This window comes from Hibiscus syriacus, unplaced genomic scaffold (genome assembly GCF_006381635.1).
Source record: "Hibiscus syriacus cultivar Baekdansim isolate YM2019G1 unplaced genomic scaffold, ASM638163v2 tig00000340_pilon, whole genome shotgun sequence".
Classification (NCBI taxonomy): domain Eukaryota; kingdom Viridiplantae; phylum Streptophyta; class Magnoliopsida; order Malvales; family Malvaceae; genus Hibiscus; species Hibiscus syriacus.
In genome coordinates, this window is record NW_024061783.1 from 3,219,869 (window position 1) to 3,240,622 (window position 20,754).

At 37.4% G+C, this 20,754-nt stretch overlaps 1 pseudogene; it reads left to right on the plus strand.

Annotated features, from left to right (window-relative positions):
* The first annotated feature begins 249 nt into the window (after positions 1-249).
* Positions 250-1,373, plus strand: LOC120189585 (annotated as a pseudogene).
* The last annotated feature ends 19,381 nt before the right edge of the window (positions 1,374-20,754 follow it).

A 20,754-nucleotide genomic window follows, 5' to 3' on the forward strand; every position in this document is an offset into this window, starting at 1 on the left:
TGTTCAAACTTGGGAAACTAGTGGGAAGCCAATTATTTTGCTAGTGGGATTATATTTATAAAGGGAAAGTTAATAAAATAAATTGATTTCAAAGTGGGGAAGTTTACAGCAATATTTTTAAAGCTTTAATCCAGTATGGAATGGAAAGTCAGTCTCAAATGATTGGATACAAACACTATAAAAGAGGTTTGCTATTAGGATATTTGGCAAAACAATTCCTCTTTGGTCTTTCATTTCTGGCAATATAGTCTACTCGACTACCTGAAAATATGGGAATCCCCGGTTGGCGGGGACTATGGCCACGTTTGGTGGTTTATGGGGTAGCATTGTTGGTTATTGCCACTACTGGTGTAGCTGATGACCAACCTTATGGGTACACTTGACCCCCACCACCAAAATCACCACCACGTTTTAAGTGCATTTGGCGACCACCTCCAAAGCATTCTCCTCCCCCACCTCCTTACTATGAATCTTCTCCACCTCCACCATCACCTTCACCACCTCCTCCATACGTCTACAAGTCTCCACCACCACCACCACCACCTCCATCACCATCACCCCCTCCTCCATGTGTCTACAAGTCTTCACCACCTTCATCACCAGCACCTCCTTCTCCTTATGTCTACAAGTCCCCTCCTCCACCATCACCTTCACACCCTCCTCCATATGTTTACAAGTCTCCACCACCTCCTTCACCATCCCCACCACCACCTTACGTTTATAAATCGTCACTACCACCATCACCTTCACCCCCTCCTCCATATGTTTACAAGTCTCCACCACCTTCTTCACCGTCTTTACCACCATCTTACGTTTATAAATCACCACCACCTCCATCTCCATCACCTCCTCCTCTTTATGTCTACAAGTCCCATCCTCCACCTTCACCTTCACTCCCTCCATATGTTTACAAGTCTCCACCACCTCCACCTCCACCTCCATCACCATCACCATCCCCACCACCACCACCATCACCTTCACCCCCTCCTCCATATATTTACAAGTCTCCACCACCTCCTTCACCATCTCCGCCACCACCTTACGTTTATAAATCACCACCACCACCTTTACCCCTTCTTCCATATGTCTACAAGTCTCCACCACCTCCATCACCACCACATCTTCCTCCTTATGTCTACAAATCCCCTCCTTCACCATCACGTTCACCCTCTCCTCCATATGTTTACAAGTCTCCACCACCTCCTTCACCATCCCCACAACCACCATCACATTCATCCCCTCCTCCATATATTTACAAGTCTCCACCACCTCATTCACCCTCCTCACCACCATCTTACGTTTACAAATCACCACCACCACCTTTACCCCCTCCTACATATATCTACATGTCTCCACCATCACCTCCATCTTAATCACCTCATCCTCTTTATGTCTACAAGTCTCCTCCTTCGCCATCACTTTCACCCCCTCCTCCATATATTTACAAGTCTCCACTACCTCCTTACATTTATAAATCACCACCAACACCAACACCATCACCTTCACCCCCTCCTCCATATGTCTACAAGTCTCCACCACCTCAATCTTTATCACCTCCTCCTCCTTATGTCTACAAGTCCCCTCCTCCACCATCACCTTCGCTAACTTCTCCTCCGCCATTACGTTCATCGCCTCCTCCATATGTCTATAACTCTCCACTACCATCAGTGCATTCTCCACCGCCTCATTATGTTTATTAGTCGTCACTACCCTCACCTCTCCCTTATGTCTATAAGTCTCATACACCTCCATCATCAGCTCCTTACATTTACATGTCCCCTCATTCACCACCTCATCCTTATATTTACAAGTCTCCATCACCACCAATTCATTTTCCACCACATTCTTATATTTATAAGTCTTCACCACCTCCAGTCCACTCTCGACCTCGTCCTTATGTCTATAAGTCTCCACCACCTCCATTTTACTCACGACCTCGTCCCTTTGTGTATAAGTCTCCACCAACCCATTCACCACATCCCCACAATTATAAATCTCCATCTCCATCAGTTCTTTCCCCACATCCTCACTATATCTATAAGTCTCCACCACCACCAATCCACCCTCGACCCCCTTTCTATGCCTATAAGTCTCCACCACCTCCATCCCACTCACTTTCTCCTCCCCACATTTACAGGTCTCACCCTCCACCAACCCATTCATCACCTCCTCACATTTACAAGTCTCCGCCACTACCAACTCATTTCCCACCACCTCGATACGTTTATAAGTCTCCACCATCTCATTCTCCTCCACCTCACGCTCCTTATTATTACAAGTCACCACCACCTCCTAAAGTCTACTAAGAATGAGAGAACGTGCTTATTCATTGATTCACTTTCAATTCAGCCAAGAACAAAAGATCATTCGTTACATTTTGTTTAGATTTGTTGAAGTAATGTTTGAATAAGGATCGAATTATCCAGCTTTTTGAAATCTATATGTATGATTTAACATTGTATCTTCTGTTGTAATGAATGGAAGTCAGCATTTTCATTTCAAAACAATGACAATCTCGCATAATGAAATTTGTTTCCCTACATTTGCATAAATTATCTTAAGCTTACGAAAAATTCAAAAACATAAATTCCAGAATTTAATATACTTTTTTTTATGTAGATTATAAAAATAAAATGTATATTTTATCAATAAATAATTAATATTTAATATAATATATTGACATATATTTGTCAAATTTATAAATTTATTGAAAATTTCAAATTCATAGACTTTGAGAAATCCATAAAATCTAAATCCAAATCCCAAGATCTAATGATTAGAGTAGGGTTTTGAAATTAGAAAAAAAAGTAAGAGGACTTAATTTTTAGCTTTTAAAGAACAAGGGCTTCTTTCAAAAAAGAAAAAAAAATAAAAGAACAAGGGCTTCATACATACATAAATTAAGCACTGTTTTTTTTGACTTTTTTCGTCAGAAATCATTAAGAAATAAACATGGCCTGGCTACTGGTAGTGGAAAACACCAATGAGAGATCAGAGAAACTATTTTAATGATTTTAACACAACCTGTATTCTATTATTTCAAATGACTAAATTTATTCAAGATATTATTGAAGAAATCAACTACTATAAAAGGGAAGCCATATAACTGCCATTTCACCACCAACCAATAGGAGGGATCTAAATAATATTGTTAAAATTTGTTATTTTTGAAAATAATAATATGAAGTAGAAATACATCAATAACGATGAATTGTATCCATAATTTAACGGGTAATGTTCAGTTGTGATAATAATAACAACCTATTCCTGTTATTGTTTTATTACAATTTTTAAAAAGAATTAACAATATGCTACGACAATTGAAATTATTATATTTTACAATAAGTTATGTGATTTATTTTTGTTCATTCACCATCTCTGTCTGATTACATATAAATCTTCATCTGTTTCATATATTTATAAGTTTTTTTCACCATCAGTTCACTCATGTCTCCTTTGTACACTTACAAGTCTTTTTCATCACCGATCAACTCACCACTTCCTTATTATATTTGTAAGTCTATGTCGACACTAATCTATTTCTCACATTCTCTCTACGTTTACAAGTCACTTCCTCCATCAATCCACTTTTTTACCTATTCCAAACATTTTTAAGTCTTCATCACCATCAGTCCACTCTCCAACCCCTCCGTACATTTACGAGGCCCCACAACCACCAGTTCATTTTCTTCCCCCTTTCTATGTTTACAAGCCTCTACCACCTTCGATCCACCATCCACCTCCTCTCTATGTATATAAGTTACTAACACCACCAATCCACTCCCCATCTCCTCCCTACATTTATAACTCTCAATCACCACCAGTCTTGTAACGCCCCGAATCCCGGGTTAGTAGTTTCGGGTTAACCCGAGTGAATTTAAATTAAGTCATTAGCCTTGTAAGGAAGCTTAAACCAAATGAATATTGGATTGGCTTGTTTGGGGCCCAACATGAGTTAAAAAGGGTATTTTTAACCTAGAGATAAAAAATGACTAAACTTTTGAAAGACTAAATTTTCTTTAATTGAGGTGAGGTCACACGCTAACCCCTTCTTTTTCCTCTCCATCTCTTTGTCATTTTTATTCTCTCAAGCACATCATATTCTCTCATCATTGTTCCTTCAAGTTGGTATAGCAAAAGGTGATAACTTGGTGAACAAACAAGTTTATTTTAAGATTCTAAAGGTAAGAATCATAATTATCTCATCCCAAGCTTTCATTCAAGCTCTCAATGGAAAGTTTTGGTCATTGTTATCCGATAACTCAGTAAAAAGACATTTTAGGTATTTTACTTAAGTTATTGTTTGTCTAAAAGTCATTGTCATCACATTTCAGTTGCATTTAGTTGCATTTAGAACATTTCATGCATGTGGCAGAAAAGTTTTGCCTTTGCTAGTTTTTCTTTATAAAATTGATGTTGTTGATGAGAATGGTTGTGTGTTAGTTGTGATGATGCATGTGATAGGAAATGACCAAGGAGGAAATTATTTGTTGAGACAAATTTTGTGTAAAGGCCAAAGGAACTGAAGATGATGAACGTGAGGAAATTTTCGCCACGACAAGTTTTATCTTGCAAATCTGACGTAGTACGAAACAAAATTGTTGACATAGTGTGGCCATCTATCTAATGCACCTCACGTGAGCCCCTGCCCCTGCTAATGATTTGGGACCACTGCCAGCTGCCATAGTATTCACGAAATGGGCATGAATTCAAGGATAGTTGGGGAAATTTTAAGGGCACTAAACCCTAGAAATTCCCCACTATAAATAACACATTATATCTACCATTTAGGGGATCACACTCTCACCTACCTTAAAGCTTTTGAAAAAGTGATTGCAGTAGCTTCTCCACCGTTGCCCTCTTATCATTCTTTGGTGTCCTCCATAGCTGAGCTTCGCCGGAGTAGCAGCTAGGCTGTAACATCCTCCATGCCGGGTTAGTGATTAAATTGCTAAGTTACAACATTTGATGATTAAAGTAGAACAATTATATAGTTTAAAAATAAAGGTTGGTAAATATGAGATTAAGGTGAGGACCAAATGGTCATTTGCAAGGAAATTTTTAATTAAAATAAAATGTTATGGGATATATGAGACCCACGTGTGGCATAGGTTCCAGAACCCTCCCATTTCTTCTTCCTTCTTCCTTATTTTCTTCTCTTCCTTCTCTCAGCGTGTGGCTTGCAATTAAGGTAAGAATCTGAACTTGGTAGTTTCTTTGATGTTTTAAGATTTCAAATGGAAGCTTAGATGTTATATAAGCTAAAGGAAAGCTTATAGGACATTAAAACAACAAGATAAGTGATTTAGAGAAGGATTTGGAAAATGAGTTTTTAGATGAAATCTTGATAAGAATGAGTTTTTGATGTTTGAATCAGATTTTTGACTTGTCAATAAGCTAATTAAGAAGTATGAAGTAATAGAATTGAAATTAGAACAAGTTGAAATTGGAGTAAGATTCTTCAATTCTATATGGATGAGGAGTTTTCTTAGTTTTAGAGGTATTGAATGGTTAATAATTAGTTTAAATAAGTGTATGAGAGCTAAGAGTGTTAAAGGGATTGAAATAAGTATGTTTGAGCTGAAATTAGATGATTTCCAGGCTCAAAATAGGATTTCTGGGTTAGGGGAATCGGTACCCATTCAAGGGGAACCGATACCCCTTCAACGAAATGAATTTCCAGAATGCAAGAGGGGAATAGATACCCCAAGGGGGGGGGAACCGATACCCCCTCATCGTATAAGAAATTCCAGAATGCTATAGGGGAACCGATACCCCAGGGGGGGGAACCGATTCCCCCATGAGAAAAAGAAGAAGAAAGAAAATAAAGCAAGACTAAGCTATAGATTCTTTAAATTAGTAAGCTATTAAAGCTTAATTTCAAGACATAGACGTCTAATGATCATCTTAAAAATTATGTTTATGTAGATACCGAGCCTACTCGAGTTCGGGAACAATCTACAAGTAGGATCGATCGAGGAAAAGGCAAAGAAGTATAGGTGAGTGCATATGCATAGCATGAATATAGTAGTATGTTCAGTTCTAGACTTGTGATAAGTCTAGATTCCATATTTTGACATATGATTACATTCCATATTATGATACATGACATGAATTTGTATTAAATGTATTACATGACATGAATTCATATTATACGTATTACATGACATGAATATGCAGAAAAGTTATATGCACTATGTGATAAAGGTATGTAAATGATATGCCTATGTGTTAAAGTTATGGAAATACTATGTCTACGTGATATGAACTACGGGAAATGTATAAGCCCATGTTATGTAGATGAGAACTATAGGTATAGTTGGCATGCCAAGGGTAGAGGGTATACTCGGTTCTTTAGGACACATATATATCCTTTGGAACCTGTGTGAAGTCTTGAAAGACACATACTTGATCCATAGTATATGTATATGATTCTTAAGGAATTCTACGTGGTCCTTATGGACATAATTCTACGGGCACTTCGGTGCAATTCTACGGGCACTTCGGTGCAATTCTACGGGCACTTCGGTGCATTTATACGAGCTGTGGTGACAGCATAGTGCACAACCTCACATTACTCAAATACCTTAGGTTCTCAATATGCTATCATGGGCCAATAAACTTATTAATATAGAATAATGAATGTTACAGGCATACGCTTACAGGTATGGATATTGATGAAGTATACTATATTGATTAAGTACATGTTTGCATCTCATATCATATGATCCTGACATTTTGATTACATTACATTGCCTTATTATTATTGCCTCACTAAGTCGATGACTTAGCGTGTGAGTGTTTCACACGTAGGATCCGAGGAAAATAGAAGAGACAGGTGAAGCAGCTTGACAGTATTACTCCTGCAACCATCAGATCAGAAGCAACTTAATCAGTAGGTCATTTTGTTATGTAAATGACAGTTGGCATGTAATTAAAGGGTTAAGTTGTGTATGCTCTGAATATTTTGGTAAACTTATATTACAGTATGTATATTATTGTATTTTCTTAATACAAGTATAAGCATTTTACTATTATTTATTAAGAATTGTGTTTTAAAGTCAATGTAGTATCTCTGACTCATATCCGGGTCGGGTATGGGTTGGGGGTGTTACATTTAATGGTATCAGAGCTATGGTTTAGCCGATTCTAGGCATAAACCAGAGTCTATGGAGTCTTTAAATGGAATACATGCCAACAAATAGTGAGAACTTCTGATCTGGTATAGTATGAGTATGCTGTTTTGCTAATAGGATAATGTGTTTATTCTTATTAGATGTCCGGACATAATAGCTCCCGAAGTGAAGCGGGAGAAGATAGGCATGCTGAAAGCAGTAATTCACCTGCCCTGGCCAGGCAAGGTGAAGAACAGGCATCTCAAGGAGTGCCTGTACAAGATCAAGATACGTTCTTCAGAACGTTAGACGCTATTCTGACGCGTCTTCAACCTCCTGCTCCACTAACTCCCAGAATTAATGTAGCAAAAGAATTGAGAAGTTTAGGAGCTCCCGAGTTTAAGGGAGAAGCTGAGGAAGGTCCGGTGTCAGCGGATCTGTGGTTGAATGATTTGAAAATCATGTTAGATGGTCTCCACTGTTCCGAAGTGGAGAAATTAGATGGAGCTGTTTCTTTATTGAGGGGTCAGGCGAGGATATGGTGGACGAATGTCACCATGAGAATGTCAACCGACCAGTTGACTTGGTCTTTGTTTTTAGATGAATTTAAAAGCAAGTATATTGGAGATCAGTTTATCCGCCAAATGAAGCAGGAATTTATGAATTTGAAGCAGATGAGCCGCTCTGTGTATGAGTACGAATGTGAGTTTAATAAGCTGAGCAGGTTTGCAGCCGAGCTTGTGCCTACTGAAAAAGATGCTTGCGAGTGGTTCGTGGAGGGCTTGCGCCCTAGACTTAAAGAAATGTTGATAGTATTACACCTGTCCTCGTTCCAGGAGGTAGTCAATCGTGCAAAAGCTCTTGAAAGGGCTCAGAATGAAAGATTTGGGGACTCAAGGGTTCAGACATCAAAGAGGACGACTACTTATTCTGGTTCAACACCAACAAAAAGGGGAAGAGACTCGGGATTTCGATCACAAGCTAGATCAGAATCAGTTGCATCGTCTGCTAGGGAAGCAAGTCAGGCAAGACCTAGACAGACGCAGTCAGTGGAATCTGGTGTTGGGAGATCTACTCCGGGTCAAGGGAGACAGTGTCAGCAGTGTGGGAAAAACCATTATGGAACTTGTCGTATGGCAGCTGGGACTTGTTTTCGATGTGGAGAGGCCGGACATTTTGTCCGTGATTGTCCATTGATTATTGGTGAGCCGGCACCATCTGGAAGAGCTGGTTCTTTTTCACAAAGGGGACGAGGAAGAGGCAGAGGAAGGAACCCGTCTGAATTCTCTGCTCAACCTGAAGTTCGATCCACTGCTCGAGTATACAACCTAAAGACAAGTGAAGACCGTGATGACCCTGATATTATAGCAGGTACTTTTCAGTTGTATGATAAATTAGTATTGGTACTGATTGATCCGGGTTCTAATTATTCTTATATTACAAGTAAGTTAGTAAAGGAGTTGGGGATTCTCTTAGAAGCTACGAGTAATGAGATTATAGTAACAACTCCATTAGGCCAGAGTGCCCGGGTGAATAAAGTTTGTAAGGGGTGTCCCATAAAGATTCAGGGAATTGAATTCCCTGCTAATCTGATGGAATTACCCTTTGACGAGTTTGAAGTGATTCTGGGAATGGATTGGTTGTTCCGGTATTATGGAGATGTTAGTTGCAGATTGAAAATGGTAACTCTGAAAAGTCCAGACGGAACAGAGATAAGTGTGAGCAGTGAAAAGTTTAATCCTTTAGCAAATGTAATATCAGTGATGGCTGCCAAGAAATTATTGCTACAAGGATGTCAGGGTTTTCTGGCAAATGTGATTGATTCAAGAGGCCAAGAGAAAAAGTTAGAGGAAATTCCAATAGTTCGAGAGTTCCCTAATGTTTTTCCTGCTGAATTGCCAGGATTACCTCCGGATAGAGAGGTAGAATTCCAAATAGAAATAATGCCGGGAACAGCTCCGATTGCAATGGCACCTTATCGAATGGCTCCGAAAGAATTGCAAGAGTTAAAGAATCAATTACAAGAATTGCTAGAGAAGGGATTTATCCAACCAAGTGTATCGCCGTGGGGAGCTCCGGTGTTATTTGTTAAAAAGAAGGATGGATCAATGCGTCTTTGCATTGACTATCGACAGCTCAATAAGGTGACCATCAAGAACAAGTATCCCCTTCCGCGCATTGATGACTTGTTTGATCAACTAAAAGGAGCTTCGGTATTTTCGAAGATTGATCTACGTTCAGGTTATCATCAATTGAAGATCCAGGAGAAAGATATTCCGAAGACAGCTTTCAGAACGAGATATGGTCATTATGAATTCATAGTAATGCCATTCGGGGTAACGAATGCACCTGCTGCTTTCATGGATCTCATGAACAGGATTTTTCAGCCCTATCTGGACCAGTTTGTTGTTGTCTTTATTGATGACATACTGGTGTATTCGAAATCCCATGAAGAGCATAGCACACATTTGAGGATCGTCTTGCAAATTTTTAGAGATAAAAAGTTGTATGCCAAATTGTCTAAATGTGAGTTTTGGTTAAAGGAAGTAATTTTCCTGGGGCATGTGATCTCGGCAGTTGGGATTAGAGTAGACCCTCAAAAGGTTAAAGCTATAATGGATTGGGAAGTTCCTAAGAATGTGTCTGAAGTTCGGAGTTTTCTGGGACTTGCCGGGTACTATCGAAGATTCGTTAAGAATTTTTCGATGATTGTGCTGCCTCTAACAAAGCTAATGAGAAAGAACGTATCCTTTGTTTGGACTTCTGAATGTAAAGAAAGCTTCGAAGCTTTAAAGAGAATTCTGACGGAAACTCCGATATTGGTTCAACCTGAATCTGGCAAGAATTTTGTAGTATACAGTGACACATCCCATAACGGGTTGGGGTGTGTACTAATGCAAGAAGGAAAAGTGGTAGCGTACGCATCGAGACAGTTGAAACCACATGAAAGGAATTACCCCACTCATGATCTAGAAATGGCTGCTGTAGTATTCGCTCTCAGGATTTGGCGTCATTATCTTTATGGGGAACGTTGCTACTTATATACGGATCATAAGAGCCTGAAGTACCTGATGACTCAAAAAGAATTGAATTTGAGGCAACGTAGATGGGTAGAGTTCTTAAAGGATTACGATGTGATAATTGACTATCATCCCGGAAAGGCTAATGTGGTAGCAGATGCTCTGAGTAGAAAGACGTTTGCAGCTTTACGAGCTATGGATGCAAGATTATCTTTAACGGGAGATGGTGGTCTTTGTGCAGAATTAACCCTTAAACCAGCATGGTTGGAACGAATAGGAGAATTGCAAGGTAAAGATGAAATGTGTGTGAAAAGAATTGCGCAAGTAAAGAACAAAGAGATTAAAGACTTTGAGATTAAGTCAGATGGAAATCTATATTGTAAAGGAAGAATTGTAATACCCGACAATGACGACTTGAAGAAGGAGATATTAACAGAGGCTCATTGCAGTCCGTTAACGATGCACCCGGGTGGAACCAAGATGTATATGGATTTGAAGGATCGATTTTGGTGGTCAGGGATGAAGCGAAGCATCACAGAATTTGTGTCTAAGTGTTTGATATGTCAACAAGTCAAAGCCGAGCATCAAGTTCCATCAGGATTATTGCAACCGCTTTTCATTCCTCAATGGAAGTGGGAAAATGTTACGATGGATTTTGTTTCGGGGTTACCCTTGACTCCGAACAAAAGAGAATCAATCTGGGTAATTGTTGATCGATTAACTAAGTCAGCGCATTTTCTCCCTGTTAGAACGGATTTCTCTATGGAAAAGTATGCAGAGCTGTATATTAGAGAAGTTATTAGATTGCATGGAGTACCTGTTTCCATAGTCTCTGATCGGGACCCTCGATTCACTTCTAAATTCTGGAAATCTTTGCATGGAGTGTTGGGGACTCGTTTAAACTTTAGTACGGCTTTTCATCCTCAGACTGATGGGCAATCAGAGAGAACTATTCAGATATTGGAAGATATGTTGAGAGCGTGCGTAATGGAATTTAAAGGATCATGGGAAAAGTATTTACCGCTGGCAGAGTTCGCTTACAACAATAGTTATCAGTCTAGTATAAAGATGGCCCCCTATGAAGCATTATATGGAAGAAAATGTCGTACTCCATTAAATTGGTATGAACTCAAAGACCGAAGTGTTCTTGGTCCGGATTTAATTCAAGATGTAGAACAGAAAGTTCGAGAAATTCAGCATAACCTCAAAGTGGCCTCTGATCGGCAAAAGTCCTATTCTGATCTTAAAAGGAAAGAAATTGAATTTCAAGTTGGAGATAAGGTGTTTTTAAAAGTGTCTCCATGGAAGAAGGTGTTGAGATTTGGTCGGAAAGGAAAATTGAGTCCTCGGTTTATTGGACCATATGAGATTGTAAAGAGAGTAGGACCTGTAGCATATCAACTAGTTTTACCACCTGAGATGGAAAAGATACATGATGTTTTTCACGTTTCAATGCTTCGAAGATATAGATCTGACCCTTCTCATATCGTGACACTAGAAGAGATTGAGGTTCGTCCTGACTTGACTTATGAGGAAGAACCGATTCAAATCTTAGCGCATGAAGTTAAGCAATTGAGGAACAAGACCATTCCTTTGGTCAAAGTGTTGTGGAGAAATCACAGAGTAGAAGAAGCAACGTGGGAGCGTGAAGAGGATATGCGACATCAATACCCTCATTTGTTCGTGCAATGAAAATTCGAGGACGAATTTTCTTAAGGGGGAGAGATTTGTAACATCCTCCATGCCGGGTTAGTGATTAAATTGCTAAGTTACAACATTTGATGATTAAAGTAGAACAATTATATAGTTTAAAAATAAAGGTTGGTAAATATGAGATTAAGGTGAGGACCAAATGGTCATTTGCAAGGAAATTTTTAATTAAAATAAAATGTTATGGGATATATGAGACCCACGTGTGGCATAGGTTCCAGAACCCTCCCATTTCTTCTTCCTTCTTCCTTATTTTCTTCTCTTCCTTCTCTCAGCGTGTGGCTTGCAATTAAGGTAAGAATCTGAACTTGGTAGTTTCTTTGATGTTTTAAGATTTCAAATGGAAGCTTAGATGTTATATAAGCTAAAGGAAAGCTTATAGGACATTAAAACAACAAGATAAGTGATTTAGAGAAGGATTTGGAAAATGAGTTTTTAGATGAAATCTTGATAAGAATGAGTTTTTGATGTTTGAATCAGATTTTTGACTTGTCAATAAGCTAATTAAGAAGTATGAAGTAATAGAATTGAAATTAGAACAAGTTGAAATTGGAGTAAGATTCTTCAATTCTATATGGATGAGGAGTTTTCTTAGTTTTAGAGGTATTGAATGGTTAATAATTAGTTTAAATAAGTGTATGAGAGCTAAGAGTGTTAAAGGGATTGAAATAAGTATGTTTGAGCTGAAATTAGATGATTTCCAGGCTCAAAAATAGGATTTCTGGGTTAGGGGAATCGGTACCCATTCAAGGGGAACCGATACCCCTTCAACGAAATGAATTTCCAGAATGCAAGAGGGGAATCGATACCCCAAGGGGGGGGGAACCGATACCCCCTCATCGTATAAGAAATTCCAGAATGCTATAGGGGAACCGATACCCCAGGGGGGGGGAACCGATTCCCCCATGAGAAAAAGAAGAAGAAAGAAAATAAAGCAAGACTAAGCTATAGATTCTTTAAATTAGTAAGCTATTAAAGCTTAATTTCAAGACATAGACGTCTAATGATCATCTTAAAAATTATGTTTATGTAGATACCGAGCCTACTCGAGTTCGGGAACAATCTACAAGTAGGATCGATCGAGGAAAAGGCAAAGAAGTATAGGTGAGTGCATATGCATAGCATGAATATAGTAGTATGTTCAGTTCTAGACTTGTGATAAGTCTAGATTCCATATTTTGACATATGATTACATTCCATATTATGATACATGACATGAATTTGTATTAAATGTATTACATGACATGAATTCATATTATACGTATTACATGACATGAATATGCAGAAAAAGTTATATGCACTATGTGATAAAGGTATGTAAATGATATGCCTATGTGTTAAAGTTATGGAAATACTATGTCTACGTGATATGAACTACGGGAAATGTATAAGCCCATGTTATGTAGATGAGAACTATAGGTATAGTTGGCATGCCAAGGGTAGAGGGTATACTCGGTTCTTTAGGACACATATATATCCTTTGGAACCTGTGTGAAGTCTTGAAAGACACATACTTGATCCATAGTATATGTATATGATTCTTAAGGAATTCTACGTGGTCCTTATGGACATAATTCTACGGGCACTTCGGTGCAATTCTACGGGCACTTCGGTGCAATTCTACGGGCACTTCGGTGCATTTATACGAGCTGTGGTGACAGCATAGTGCACAACCTCACATTACTCAAATACCTTAGGTTCTCAATATGCTATCATGGGCCAATAAACTTATTAATACAGAATAATGAATGTTACAGGCATACGCTTACAGGTATGGATATTGATGAAGTATACTATATTGATTAAGTACATGTTTGCATCTCATATCATATGATCCTGACATTTTGATTACATTACATTGCCTTATTATTATTGCCTCACTAAGTCGATGACTTAGCGTGTGAGTGTTTCACACGTAGGATCCGAGGAAAATAGAAGAGACAGGTGAAGCAGCTTGACAGTATTACTCCTGCAACCATCAGATCAGAAGCAACTTAATCAGTAGGTCATTTTGTTATGTAAATGACAGTTGGCATGTAATTAAAGGGTTAAGTTGTGTATGCTCTGAATATTTTGGTAAACTTATATTACAGTATGTATATTATTGTATTTTCTTAATACAAGTATAAGCATTTTACTATTATTTATTAAGAATTGTGTTTTAAAGTCAATGTAGTATCTCTGACTCATATCCGGGTCGGGTATGGGTTGGGGGTGTTACATAGGCCCTCGAGAGAGGCTAGCGCGCTGGAGCAGTCATGGTGATGGTCTAATGTCATGGCAATATCTCTATTTTTTGGAGTTTTCTTCTCTTTGTTCTTCATTTCTTATCTTTTAAGGGATTGTAGTTAATAAATATTATGGGATGATTTTAGCCACACCACGAGTTGTTTTATTTGGTGTTGGAGATTCTTGGATGATGCTTTATTTTATGTTTAATGGATGATTAAGTATATTTATGTCTATTGTTGTTTTGTTCATTGTTTTAATCTTATGCCTTAGCATTGTAAAAGCTTTTAAGAGATTGTCTGGTGCCTTGGCATAATATTACTAGTCTTTGTAAGGGTTGTTGAGAGATACCCATTTTTCTAGGAGTTAATACATAATATCGAGAGAGTTAGGTTAGATCTACGTGAACAAGAGAACTAATTCAGGATGGTGAGGTTCTAATCCGCCTTAGAGATAAGGAGATGGTTTCAATTGACTAAAAGGGATAATACTCAATCGATAGGCTAGGGTCACAATTTACGCTAAGAGGTATTGCTGTGGCAATAGTTTTATCAGGTTCCTTACTAGATATATCCTAAGAACACTTTTAGTAAATCCTATTGGGCATCATAGACATAGTGTACTTAGATCATCCTAGGCATATAATAATTTCTCGTTGTAGAAAATCCAACCCAAGTGCTATATTAGAAGTCTGATTGTGCGAGGTTGTTAGTCTATATTCAGAACTCAAACATTTTTCACCTTAGCAACTTTTATTTACTTACTATTGCAATTAATTTTTGCCTTAGCAATTTTTATTTGTTTACTATTGCATATTTTGCTTTCCACGACAAAAATTATCTGCTCATTTTACTTTACACAATTATTGCCTCAGCAAACTTATTCCATCTGTTCGTACCATATACGATAGCTCCTTCCTCATTTGTTTATATTATTAGATTTAGGCGTTTATGATTAGTTAATGACACCTAATCCTAGCTATAGCAATTTTTAAAGAATTCCCCCACCCTGTGGAGACAATACTCACTCACTAATGTATTACTTACATCGATTGTGTATACTTGCACAGATTTGCATGTCACAACAAATATTTACACACGATCATTATCAAATATTATTTTATTGGGGGGTTTTAGAATCTAAGTTCAATCATTCATTTTTGGAAGGATTTGAGCTCAAGTGATGTTCTAAACTCTTCCTTATGCTTCCCAACAATATTAGTAACCCTTGTGTTGATTTCTTACTTAGTGAGAGAAGTTGGAGAAAGCTCCAAGTGCAATGGAAAGGAACAACTCATCGTTGTTGAGTTAAATGAACTCCCAATAGTTTAGGACTCAAGGAAACTCACTTTTAACTTAACTATACCCCATGTAGGACATTAGACGTGTTTTGTTCACTTGCATGAGTCATGAAGCATGTTCATGGTATATTTTAGTGTTTGGTGTTTTCAGTATGTTTAAGGACTTATTATGATCTCTGTTATCAAACATAACACTTTAATAATATTTGGGGACCTTAGTAGTACTCATGGGAGTGTTATAGAGGCATTTTCGTGCAAAACAATGATAATTTTGGGCATGAGTATCGATCCTAGAAAAATAGTATCGATATTGTTCTTTAGATCCTAAAAACAATGGAGTTTTGGCCTGGAAGTATCGATACTCATGCAATGGGTATCGATATTGTAGGTAAAGTATCGATACTTGCATGGTGGTATTGATACCAAGTTCACTTAGCATATTCCAGTAGAAATTGCTTATCTGTACTCATGGGAGTATCAATACCAATGGTAAAGTATTGATACTCCCCAATAGGGGTATCGATACTTAGGTATTTTTTAAAATATTAAAGCCAAATTTGGAATTGATACTCAGGAAAGTATCGATACCACATACCAGAAGTATCGATACCCGAACTAGAGTATCGATACTAGCCCTTTGCTTTCAACCTTCAATAAGTCAGTAATATCGATACCCAGAGGTCAGTACCGATACTGAGGGGCTTAGTATCGGTACCTACGAACAGTCTTGGATAAGAAACCCAAGGGTTTTTAAGGGATATATTTGAGGGTTCCAACAATACTAGAAAGCCATGAACTAAAACTACAAGTGAGAACAATAAAAAACTCAAAACAACTATGGTGACATAAAATTGGCCTTGTTTGATACTCGGGAAACAATAAGGACACCTGATCCACTTTAGCAAATAGTGATCGCACAGTTCGGATATATCATAGTCAGTGCCAAGGTACTTCAGTTGCTAGCTAAGCTCAGATGCCCCAATGGTTGACGGAGTAAGTTGGTAGGATGTATGTTTTCAATGTAGTTCCATATCTCACCCCAGATACCCAAGGGTATTTTAGGAAGGCTACAAGGGTGTGAGCCCCGAGATACAAAACCCTCAGCCACACCATGATGTCTACCTCAGCATGTCATATCAGTATCTTATGTCTTCATACCTATGCCACTAGCATGCATATTTAATGAATGCATTCGGAATGTGTAGCACTGAGCTCGTAAGCTCAACATTCAGAATGTGTTTCCATGCGCAGGTTCTTAGGAGACCGTCCATGGAGTATTATCATCACCAAATATTCCAGCTCAGCAGATATCCTCAAAGTACGTATGGATTTGTATTAGAGGGCATGTACTATAGTAGACCCTTTTTTATATTCAGTCGTAACTATGTTTTGTATTAAACTCAGTATTATCTTATTTTTGAATATTTGGAGCTCCCCAATATTGTAAAACTTAGATTTACTATGTTTTTTTTATTTTATATCACTTGAATGGTTATTTTATAATGTTTACAATTGTTTTAAAAGAAAAAAAATTGGGTTAACCACTTTGGTGGTCCCATGTGATATTGTAATCCATCGATCTTCGGGTCGAACTAAGTTAGGGTGTTACAAGTCTATTCTTCATCGCCTCTAGTTCATTCTTTATCTCTTCTTTATGTCTATAAATCTTTGTCATCACAAGTTCACTCTTCACCTTCTCCCTACATTCTTATATTTATAAGTCTCCACCACTAGCGGAGCCAATACTTATTGAGAGGTGTCAATTAAGTTTTTAACATTTTTTGTCATATAAATTATACATATAATATAAAAAAGAAAAATGAAACCCTTTTAATAAGATGTTGAGTTAATCGATTGACGGAATCGGCCAAGAGGGGGGTGAATTGGCAATTAAAATTTTGGTGGAAGCTTTTGCAGAAAATTGAAAGAAATTGCACAGCGATTTAGAGTGGTTCGACTTTATCAACCAAAGTCTACGTCCACTACCTTAGCTATCCACACTAAGGATTTTCCAACAAATTCACTAATTTGTTCTTTCTTTTGAGGCCAAAGAGATAACCTTACAACTCCCTCAAGAATATACCCCAATTCTTGAGAACACTCTTTTCTCAAAGAGAAGATTACAAATTTGCAAACTTACAAGAAAAACCTCACAAGGTAGATTGTTTGCACAATTCTAGAACAAAGAAAAGAACACTCAAAGATGAATACAATTGAGCACAATAACTGTTCTTGAAAGCAAAATGAATATTGAATGAAAATAGGCTTGAAATGCTCAAACTTGAGGTTTGATGCTTTCTCTTTGATTCTCTCTTGATTCTAGTTGCTTGATGTTTCTTGTTTTTAATCAATGGCTCCTAAGCTTGTTTAAATACACCTTGAATCACTTCTGAACGTTGGGAATGATTAGTGGAGTCAATAGAGCCGTTTAAGTGTGAAAACAATTAATTTTTCTGGGTGGAGCGTCTCATGCATCGATGCATGATCAAGGATGCATCGGTGCATCAGTGTAAAATTCAAATATTTTGACCGTTGGGACACTTAGTGCATTGGTGCACTAAGGATGTATCGATGCATAAAATGCATTCGATGTTTGAAAAATAGCCTGGTGCATCGATGCATGGAGAATGCATCGGTGCATGAAATGCATTCGATGTTCAATTAAATCATAGGTGCATCGATGCATGGACTGATGCATCGGTGCATGCCTTTGAAAAATTGATTTAAGGCTTGATTTTGGTTCAAAATACTTTGTGAAAATTGTTTTAAAAAAAGTTTAAGTACAAATCACAATTTTACACATTTAGTAAGGATTAAAATTGATCTTGAAAAACTTGGAGTAATAATTTGATATTCGATTAATTGAATCAAATATAATTTGTAAAATCATTTGTAAAATCTTAAAATTCATTTAAATTTAATTTGTTATATCGAAATATCAAAAATGTTTTCAACAATCTCCCCCTTTTTGATATAACAAAACATTTGTGTTATTTTAAGATTTTCTAAATTTGAAATCAATTTTGAAAGATTACTTCCCCTTACTATAGCACATCTTAAAACTTAAATCTTTCTCCCCCTTTTTGTTAAATCAAAAAGACTCTATAAAAACGCTTTAAACAAGAATTTTGAAAATGTTAGCCATTTGATTTATTTATTATAAGCTGCTAAGATCACAATCAAAAGAGAGATTAGCCATTAATTTCATAATCAATATCCATAATAAAATATGAAATGACATAATTGGTCATATCTCTAATGATGCAAAAATAATAAACATAAAGCTTTAAAATGACAAAACAAATATATATATTAAGTTCAATCATCCAAAAACAAACATCCAAAACAAATCAAACATCCAACAAAATATTTTAACAATCCATGTTTTTTTTAAGTTCAAATTCAAACGCAATCAAATCAAAATAAAAGTTCATTCATCCATAGAGGGATCGGGAGGAGGAGGAGGATAATGAGCTCGAACTTCAAGAGTAAGAGCATTCATAATTTCACGCATCTCCCTCTGAAACTCATTAATCTGAGACTCCATGGTGGCAAAACATAGATCAAACAACTCCAAGAATGATCGGAAGTAAGGTGGCGTATGATCCTCTTGAGGTGCCGGTGCCGGAGGAGCATCGTATGGAACTTCCTCATTGATGTCTCGCATAAGCTGCTGGAGTTCGGGATCATCGTCTGTATCCGGTGCCGGAGGAGGAACACGAGAAGAGCTAGGAGCAGCTTGTGAAGAACTAGCTCCCGGGGTTTGCTTACCGGGTTGAAAATACCATAATCCGGTGTTCTCATCCAATTTCCAATCCGATTTCTTTAAGGATGTGATATTGATTAGGTTTTGGAGCGGGATAGGATTGTCGAGGGAGACATCTAGGCCGAGTTTGATAAACAAATTGCTTAGTAGACAACCATAAGGTAGGGTTTCTACATGCTTTGAGGGAATGATGTTTATGATATCGACAAGCGCGCTAAAGACAATATGTGGAAAATTGATTTTCTTTTTGTTCTTTATACAGTGCATCCACCATAAGTCTCTAGTACGTAGTGTGGAGTACCGACCTGCGGATGGTCTAAACCACCAAGAGATCATTAAGTGAAGAAATCGATCGTGGTGAGACCTAAAGGTACTGACACTAGCATTAGGGAGATATGGATATTCCACATCTTCCTTCTCATTAAATAAACCCTCGTCATCTAAACCAAAATGAGATGCGATAGATTCAGAAGTAATAGTGATCTATTATCCTAAAAGATAGGATCTAATCGCTATAGTACCGCACTGAGTTGTGTTCTGAATACAAACCACATTGGAATAAAAAATGCGGACAAGTTGGTGAAAGACGATGGGTTGAAGAGAAAAGAGTTTATCAAACTTCCATCGGCGAAGAATTGAGAGGTATTCAAATTCAAGTTTTATCATAGCTTGTAGAGAAGGAATACGCTCTTCCCTAATACGATAGGATTGGAAGGAGTTCATGTACCTAGAGTACAATTCATCCCTACGGTTTTCAGGCATGTTAAAACAAGTACTAATGAGGGATGAAGAAATATTGGATGGATTTTGGGGTCTAGGAGCGGGAGGACAGTTTTGGTGAGACCGACTCGAGGAGGACATAGGGCGTTTGGGATTAGACATGGTTAGGGAATTTGGAAAAGAAATATCACCTGCAATTTAAAAAAAAACATGTATGCACAAAAATCAATCCCAAAACTCAAATGAGTCCTCAATAATTCAAGGTTCTCTAACATAATCCTAATGGGCATAGTTTTGAAAAACTATTTTAAAATAATATCATAATATGTATAGTTTTCATGAAAACAACACAATTAAATAAAAAACTATCACTTAATTTTTGAAAAAGAATAATTTTTTTTAAATTCAAAATTTAAAAATAATTTTGAAAAATTATGTGTTTTTGATGAAATTCGTTGTAGAAACTAGTTTAGAATCATCATATAACCAATGCCCGATAATTATTTCAAACTAGAACTAATCTAAACTAGTCCTAAGTTCAAAAATTAATAAAATAGAGTTTTTGTAAACAATACCTTGAAAAATTCGGATTGAGGGGAATGAGGAGTTGTTTTGTGCGATTTAATGATTGTAACAGGTTTGTAGGATGAAAATCTTGAAGAATTCGATGATTTCCCAAAGATTTTGAGCAAAAATAGAGATTTGAGGGAGAGAGGGGTCGAATGGCCGGTTTGGAGAGTTTTGGGGTTTTAGAATAATGAAGAAGATGAAGCAATTTAACCTAAAACTTGACGGATGCATCGGTGAATGGTCTTATGCATCGATGCATATTCAAGGCATGCATCGGTGCATCATGCGGATGCATCGATGCACATTCAAAGGGATGCATCGATG